The sequence below is a fragment of the Capsicum annuum genome, chromosome 3 (assembly GCF_002878395.1).
Source record: "Capsicum annuum cultivar UCD-10X-F1 chromosome 3, UCD10Xv1.1, whole genome shotgun sequence".
Taxonomy (NCBI): domain Eukaryota; kingdom Viridiplantae; phylum Streptophyta; class Magnoliopsida; order Solanales; family Solanaceae; genus Capsicum; species Capsicum annuum.
In genome coordinates, this window is record NC_061113.1 from 77111300 (window position 1) to 77121142 (window position 9843).

A 9843-nucleotide genomic window follows, 5' to 3' on the forward strand; every position below is an offset into this window, starting at 1 on the left:
CTCTTTGTTTATTAAATCAAATCATAGCCAATAAAGCTTTCAAAATCAATGTTCATTGTTTAATCATTAATGCAATGCAATATCACATGTGAGTAAGTCAAACCAATCGACAATTTCACAATCCAAAATGATTTACACAAGTGGGTTGAGGGGACATAATTATTCAAACCAATTCTAATTTCAAAATAATAATTTTGGGGAAAACTATGACCCCTTAGTTTATTCACCATTCTCATGCACCCCATTAGTTCAAAACCACCAATAAAGTATAAATAATGCATAATAAATTATGGGAAAATAACTTAAGAATCAACCATATCAAAGCCCTCAACCACATTAAAACACATATTCAAACCAATAAATTTAGCCATTTAAATACATACTATTCATAAAGTAATAATTACAGAAGAGTAACATGCCTAAAATACCAAGATTTATGGAGATATGGGTATATGAAGCATGTATCACAAATGTTTTCAAATTTTTAGATGGGGTTTGGGTCGTGTTTGGATTTCGATTCTAGCAGCTCAATATGATTTCATCGCATCACTCTATGTATAGAGATTGACACATCATCGTGTCATACTAGGCCTCCAAATGTCATTCCAATTATGAACTAATCTATGGAGAGGCAATTAGGTCTTTTCCCATCACCCCAAGTCATAAAAAACAAGATTAAACATCGGCTAAGGCATGATTTTCCCATTTTCCTTTAATTTTCTCCAAAAAAAATCCTACCCTCCTCTCAAGAACTTCAAAACTCCATTACTTTATCTTTAACATAACAAGAATTTAAGATTCCTAATCTAAGAAGTTCAAAAAAGCTTTTAAGATTATCTCCAAGGCTTTCAAAGTCAAGCTTTCTAAACCAAGTCAAGCCTATCAAGGTATGTAGGGTTATGAACAAGGGTATCCTTTCACCCTTATTCCTAATTGTATAATTTTAAGATTTAAGTTACTTGTTTTGAATTAAGGTTCATACTCAAGTTTCTATATTCTTGAAGCATGGGATTATCTTGAGATTTAAATCTTTGAGTATATTAAGAGTTGCTTATGTTTATATTTTAACTTACAAGATTTATATTATTGCATGAAATTACATTATCTTGACTTGATATTATTAAAGTATTTTGAGATTTGTATAGAGCATAAAGTTGTGTTGTGAATTTTTATGAGTTTAAAGCATGAATTTTAAGCCCTAAGTTTGATTATTGAGATTTTAAGAAGATCATACTCTTAAGTTTTCTTCGATAAGTTTATACCAAGATTTAAAGAAAGAAGTGATCTTTTTATCCTAAGCTAAGATATGGAATCCACATTTGTTCATCTTGAGGTTGAATTAAAGCAAAGAGAAGCATAACTAGTTTTCATTATATAAACCCTTATGCTATTTTAAGGTGGATTTTCTAAAAGTATAAGTATATAAGTAAGATGGGAATACCATTTAGCACCGAGTCGGGTATGAGTCCAAGGTCACATGCCCCAGAACTACGTGAAACCACAGTTTTAAGTGCCCATAGTAGGCTAAGAATAGTGATGACTTCAGTTAAGGTTCTCTTTCAATGGTAAGGGTAGAACAACTCTCTCCAAAGTGGGTAAGACATTGGACTCCATGATACCTCACATGGTTTATGTCAGTTAGTAGAATATCCCAAAAGAAAAAGTAAAAGGAAAGCTTTTAGAAACTAAATGTTATGGCTCACAAAGTTATCTTTATGCTTTATTACTCATGGTTATGATTTTACAACTTTTATTTTATTCAAGCCCAAGGTGAGTCATTTAAACTTTCCATGTATTATTTGAAAGTCTATATGCACATTGAGTTTTTTTTACTTATGCATTTACCCCCACATGCTTAGTACATTCTAGAAGTATTGATCCACATATATGGCTATGTGCAACATTGTTTCATAGTGTAGGTTTTGGTGCTTATTTCCAGTAGCATGATTGACTATGAGTATCTCCACCTACATCCTAATGCTTGGTGAGTCCTCATAGTTTGAGGACCTATTTTATCAGACTTTGGTATTGATGAAGTATTCTAGTTATTTGATTTCAATTTGATTGGGTCAACTGGGGCTTATCCCAATGGCTCTCTAGTTAGAAGTAGAGTCTTATCTTACTGGATTTTATTTTAAATTTAGAAGTGTTTATTTTTAGGATTTCCAAGTTTAAGACTTTCAGTTAAGATATTAATTTAGTTTTAGTTAAGATTTCATATGTTAAGTTTACCTTTGTTATAAGTTCTAAAGTTGTTAGAAGGCTTAAAGGGTTAGCTTGGGACTTCTTGTAGTCTTGATCCGTGTGATGTCTAGGGTATATTTTTGAGGGTTACCAACTTGTTACTAGAGCCTAAGGTTGTAAAGAGTCTTAGGGAGTCAGAAAAGCCATTCTATGTAGAGTCTTGATCATGGGTGTGAAATGCACCATATTTATGAGCAAATGGCTACAAAATAAGTTAGGAATCATCATTTCTTTCATGATCTATCATGATTATAGTTGTCTCTATCTTATTTAACTTATGCTTTAATATGATAGAATATGCCTCTTCGCCAAGCCAATGCTTGCAGAAATGGTGACCAACCACCCTTATTGTCGACCCTCTGAATGAGAATGTATTTCATGCTGAATTTATGGCTACTTTTAATGCATTGGCCCAAAGGCAATGTTCAGGGAAACCAACAAGCAGTAGTCTTATTTCAATAAAATAGTAATCTAGCTGTATCCAGGATTCATGATTTCATAAGAATGAATCCACCTGATTTATTTGGGTCAGAGGTTGGTGAGGATTCATAACTCTTCATTAATGAGGTGAGAAAGATCACTCAGATTATACATGTTACTGAGGAGAAAAGTGTAGAGTTGATATACTATAGGTTGAAGGATATTTCTTATGATTGGGTTATTATGTGGATAGAAGGTAGAGGTAAGAATGTCTCTCATATGAGTTGGTAGGTATTTTAGGATGCATTTCTGTACAGGTTCTTTCCACGTGAGATAAGAGAAACTAAGTTTGAGGAGTTCATTAACCTGGGGAAGGGCTCTATGTCAGTGAAGGAGTATTACCTTAAGTTCACTCAGTTATCTAAGTATTCTCTTGAGTTGGTAGTTGACCTAAGGTCTAGTATGAGTAAGTTTATTACTCGAGTATCTAACTGAGTAGTCAAAAAGTGTAGGACTTCCATGCTTATCAGGGATATGGATATTTCTAGGTTGATGAATCATGCTCATTAGATTGAGGCAGAGAAGTTGAAAGGAAGAGAGGAGAAATAAAAAGGCTAGAACTGGATAGTTTGAGTATGGGAAACCGAGGTATAGAGGGGGAAACCATTCCTAATTTTAGGGTTATTCAGCAAGACCAATGCTAGTTTCAGCCAGTACCCATGCACCCAGAACCAAGAAAGAGCACTATGCTAGGACTTCTATTTCTAGATCTAAGAATAGTGTAGTAGACATGTGCAAAGTATGGTACAAACCATCTTTGTGAGTGTTTGATGGGAAAAAAGGTTGTTATGGATATGGAATTTGGGTTACAAAATCAAAGAGTATTTATATGCTAAGCAGGGAAGCAAGGATGTTCTTCCCCAGACTCAGGCTACTAGCGCACGAGCTTCACTAAGTCGCTCAGTTCCTCCTTAGGATGCGTCATTCAGTATCGGTGGTGGTCAGCACCAGAAATGATTTTATCCTTTATCTTCCTGATAGGAGTAGGAGAGTTCACCAGATCTTGTTACTAGTATGGTTGGCGTAAAATGGTAGATTTTGATGTTATTCTAGGTATGGATAAAGATCATACTATGAGACCTAATAGAGTTAAAAATGGTAGATTTTGATGTTATTCTAGGTATGGATTGGATCTGTTCATGCTATGCATCAATAGATTGTCGCACTCGTGTGGTGAAATTTTAGTTTCCTAATGAAATAATTTTTGAGTGGGAAGGTAGTTCTGAATCTCCAAAGTGTCATTTTATATCTTATCTTAAGACTAGAAAGTTAATACCAAAAGGGTGCATTTATCATTTAGTTTGAGTTAAAGATACTTAGTCTGAAGCTTCAATAGTTCAGTCAGTTCGTGTAGTTAATGAGTTTCCCGAGGTTTTTCCTGAAGATATGCCAGGGGTACCCCTAATAGAGAAATAGAATTTGGTATTGATCTTCTTCTTGATACTTAGCCCATCTCTATCTCTCCATATCATATGGCTCTATACAAGCTTAAAGATTTAAAAAAGTAGCTTAAAGACCTCCTAGATAAAGGTTTCATAAGAGCCAGTGTTTCTCCTTGGGGCGTTCCAGTCCTGTTTATGCATAAGAAAGATGGATCTCTCTGAATATGCATTGATTATGGCCATTTGAACAAAGTCCCAATAAAGAACAAATATCCTCTTACTAGGATTGATGACTTATTCGACCAACTTCAGGGTGCAAGTTATTTCTCTAAGATAGACCTCAGATTCAACTATCATTAGATAGAGTTAGAGAATGTGACATTCCAATTACATTTTTCAAAACTTGGTATGGTAACTTTAAATTTCTAGTCACGTCTTTTGGACTAACGAATTCCCCAATAGCCTTCATGGACTTGATGAACAAAGTGTTCAAGTAGTACTTGGACAAGTTCGTCATAGTCTTCATCGATGAGATTCTTGTCTATTCCCGTAGTGAAGATCATCATGCAGACTATCTCAAAATTGTGTTGCAGACTCTTAGAGATCATTAGTTGTTCGCCAAATTCAGTAAGTGTGAATTTTGGATAAGATTAGTAGCTTTCCCTGTCCATATTATTTTTTCTGATGGCATTAGAGTTAACCCTTAAAAGACTAAAGTAGTGAGAAACTGGCCCAGACCTATCTCTCCATTAGATATCAGGAGTTACTTGGGTTTGGCTGGCTATTATCAATGATTTATTAAAGGATTTTCTTCCATTACATCCCTCATGTATAGATTTACTCAAAAGAAAGTCAAGATTTAGTGGTCAAATTCATGTGAGAAGAGTTTTCAAGAGTTAAAAAATTGACTCACTTCAGCCCCAATTTTGATGCTAATAGATGATTCAGATGGATTCATTGTTTATTGTGATGCTTACGGGATTGGTCTGGGTTGTGTTTTGATGAAGAAAGGTAAGGTCATAGCCAATGCCTCTAGATATCTTAAACATCATGAGAAGAATTATCCTACCTATGATCTTGAGTTTGCTGCTGTTGTTTTTACTTTGAAAATTTGGAGGCATTATCTTTATAGGGTGCATGTTGATGTGTTCACGGATCACAAAAGTTTCCAGTATGTATTCTCCCAGAAAGATTTAAATCTCCTTCAGAGAAGATGGTTAGAGTTGTTGAAAGATTATGACATGAGTGTTTTATATCATTCGAACAAGGCCAATATAGTAGCAGACGCCCTTACTAGATTATCTATGGGTAGTGTTGCTCATATTGAGAATGACAAGAAGAATTTAGTTCAGGAGGTTCATAAATTAGCTACACTAGGTGTTCGGTTGGTTGATTCTACTGAAGGTAGTGTTTGGGTTTAGAATAGTTTGAAATCTTCTTTGGCTACTGAAGTAAAGGAGAAACAAGTTAGGGATTCCAGTTTGCTTAAGTTGAAGGAGTTAGTCAGAGATCAGAAAGTAGAGGTTTTCTCCCAAGGAGAGATGGTGTGTTATGATGTAAGGGTAGAATGTGTGTCATGTGTTGATGGTTTAGGAAAATAGACTTTGGAAGAAGTGCATGGTGCGTGTCCAGGAGACACCAAGATGCATCGTGATTTGTGGGAAATCTATTGGTGGAGTAGAATGAAAAGGGATATTGCAAAGTTTGTGGCTAAGTTTTCTAATTGTCAACAGGTTAAGATAGAGCACCAAAGGCCTAGTGGCAATATGTAGGAGTTTAGCATTCCTACTTGAAAGTGGGAAGAGATCAACATGGATTTTGTGACAGGGTTGCTCTATTTATGTCGTCAACATGATTTGATTTGGGTTATTGTAGAAAGAATGACCAAATCAGCCCATTTATTGCCAATTCATATTTCTTATTCAGCCGAGGATTATGCCAAGCTCTAGATTAGAGAGTTGGTTAGGTTGAATGGAGTCCCATTTTCAATCATTTTAGATAGAGTTACTCACTTTACCTTTCAATTTTGGGAAGCTTTTTAGAAGGGTTTTGGTACCCAAGTTCACCTCAGTACTGGTTTTCATCCTCAGATAGATGGTCAGGCAGAGAGGATAATTCAGACCCTAGAGGACATGTTAAGGGCATGTGTTATTGATTTCAAGGGTAGTTGGGATGATCACTTGCCATTGATCAAGGTTGCCTATAATAACAACTACCACTCCAGTATTTAGATGGCTCCGTTTGAGGCTCTATATGTGAGGAGACTCCCATTGGTTTGTTTGAGGTTGGTGAAAATGCATTGATAGGGCCTGAATCAATGTTTGATACAATAGAGAAAGTTAAACTAATTAGGGAAAGGCTTAAGACAACCCAAAGTTGATAGAAATCCTATGTAGATGTAAGGAGGAGAGATCTAGAGTTTGAGGTAGGTGATCGGGTTTATTTGAAAATCTCTCTCATGAAGAGAGTGGAGAGATTTGGCAAGAAGGGGAAAATTAGTCCCCAATATGTTGGTCCTTACAGAATCTTGAGTCATTTTGGGAAGGTAGCGTATGAGCTTGAGTTGCTTACAGATTTAGGATCAATGTATCCAGTGTTTCATGTCTCCTTGTTAAAAAAGCATATTGGTGACCCAGCTATTTCTTAGCCTTTCTTATGAAGAAATCCCAGTTGAGATCCTTGATCGTCATATTCATAGACAAAGGAACAAAGAAATTCCCATGGTTAAAGTTCTTTGGTAGAATCAGTCCGTTGAGGGAGCCACTTGGGAAGAAAAAGCAGATATGCGAATCAAGTACCCTCATTTCTTTTCCGCAAGTTCAGACTCAGCTTAAGGTAACAAGTTTCCTTAGATCATCTCTTTTCCATTCTCAGTTCCAGACTTATATAATCATCTTCAAGTAATTTCATGCATTCACTAATCAGTTCAGTCATGTAATCATGTCCTCAGTTATGCAAGTTAAGTAAATAATCTCAGTTCCTCAGTATTCTCAGCATAATTTGTCTCATTTGAGGATGAATATTCCCAAGGGGGAGAAATTGTAATACCCCGTATTAAATATAGCTTAGTTCAGCTTCTAATGCTTGGATAAGCTTAGTTCAGCTTCTAGTGATTGGATAACAGGCTTAAAGCCTGAAATTTTAACTAGTTCAGCTTCTAGTGCTTGCATAAACTTAGTTCAGCTTCTAGTGCTTGCATAAGAGGCTTAAAGCTTGAAATTTTAACTAAGTATTGAGGACTAGGTCTTATTTCTGACCTCTTAACTTTGAGGATTTTAAAGATGGCCGTGCTGACTCAGACATAATGGTTTTTGAGTTAATACATGATCAAGGGTGTAAGGAGCATGTCTCAAGGAAGTTTCATAATTTTCAAAAGAGGTTTGGGTCGTGTTTGGATTTTGATTCCAATAGCTCAACGCAGTTACATCGCGTCGCTCTGTGTATAGAGGTGGGTATATCATCACATTGAGCTAGGGCTCCAAACGACATTCCCATTATGAAATTAATCTACTGAGGTACAGTTAGGTCTTTTCCCATCACCCCAAGTCATAAAAACACAAGATTAAATATAGGTTAAGGCATTATTTGCCCATTCTCCTTCAATTTTCTCCTAAATAAAACCCTAACCTCCTCCCAAGAACTTCAAAAATCCATTACTTTCTCTTCAAGATAAACAAGAATTTAAGATTCCTATTCCAAGCAGTTCAAGAAAGCTTTGAAGATAATCTCCAAGGCTTTCAAAGTCAACCTTTCTGCACCAAGTCATGCCTATCAAGGTATATGTGGTTATGAACAAAGGTATCCTTTCACCCTTGTGCCCAAATTGCATGATTTTATGATTCAAGTTACTTTTTTTGAATTAGGGTTCATACCCAAGTTTCTATATTCTTGAAGCATGTGATTATCATGAGATTAAAGCTTTGAGTATATCAAGAGTTACTTATGTTTATATTTTAACTTACAAGATTTATATTATTGCATGAGATTGCACTATCTTGACTTGATATTGTTGAAGTATTTCAAGATTTGTATTGATAATGAAGTTGTGTTGCAAATACCATGAGTTTAAAGAATGAATTTTAAACCCTAAGTTTAAGTGTTGAGATTTCAAGAAGATCATGCTCTTAAGTTTTCTTCGATAATTTTATACATAGATTTAAAGAAAGAGGTGATCTTTTGATCCTAAGCTAAGATATGGATTCCACATTTGTTCATGTTGAGTTTGAATTAAAGCAAAGAGAAGCGTAACAAGTTTTCATTATATAAACCCTTATGCAATTTTAAGGTGGATTTCCTAGAAGTTTGAGCATATATATAAGATAGGACTAGCATTTAGCATTGAGTTGGGTATGAGTCCAAGGTCACATGCCCTAGAAGTACGTGCCACCGTAGGCTTAAGTGCCCATAGTGGCTAAGTTTTAAATCCCCAAAAATGGGTCCTGAAGTGTCACACGGTGCTTAAGGCTACGAGTATCCCCAAGGTAACCCTTTGAGCCATTTTCATTCAGTTCAACACAATCAACGGGGTTTCCATAAATAACCCTCAAATATCAACAGAGTAATCATCATCCAACAATAAAAGAATTTCAAAAAGATAACAAAATACGACTTATTAGTCAACTCCCAACATCTATACTAGTCTGACAAGCCTCTAAGAAAATCAATAACATCAACAATCCATTGAGACATGCCCCAACTGACTCATACTCAGTTATCAAATGTAAATAATTCCATGAAACCAACATCAGACATCACGTCGTCGGAACATGAGGACTCACCACAATAGAGGATGTAGAACAACATGCCTAAAGAATCACTGTCAAACCTGGAACTGAGCACCTGAACCTATATTCCGAGAAAATGCAGCCCACATCCGAAGATGTGGGTCAGTACCATGGAAAGGGCCCGAGTATATGGGTGTGTATGCACTTGTATAAACATCATCATCACAAATATTTATAAGAAATATGCAGGATGTATGAAAGACTCACATAGCCTGAAGAAAATTATCATAATCATGAGAGGATGAAATAAGTACAATAACACATGTGAGTCATTATATAATTTGTCAATCATTTTCAGTTCATCAAGAATATCAATTCTCATAATGTAAATATCATTTAAATCTTTTAAAAGAACAACATTCACAATTCCACTTTCAAATCACTTCACCATTCACCATAGATACAAGGAAACACACACACACTGGGAGATCTTATAACCGACATAAACCATGTGAGCTACATGGAGTCTAACGTACAACCCACATTGGGGAGAGCCATCCTATCTTTTCCATCAGAGTAGAACTATCGATATCAAATCCACACAAACTAGTGATCACTATATAAATCAGCCACAGGCTCACCCTTACATGGGCATGTAGTTCTAGGAAAGTAAGGTCATTTTATACCTCCCACTCGGTGCTAAAGATTTCTCCCGAACTTAGCTCAGATCATTTCAAAGATAATCCATAACAAAACAATTTCAATAATATATAAATATACATCGGGAGCCATCATGCTTTTCATCTATCAAAATCAACCACGTTGTGGATTTCTTTCACACTCGAGTTCAAAACAACTCTATTAAGACCAAAAGGTCAAATCACTCAAAATATCTCAAATATTCAACATCAACGTGCTTATAACACACACTTTCTCAAAAAAACACAATTTCCAATGGGGATTCACGACCCAAATATCAAAATCATGATAAATATCTTGAACGATATTTATCA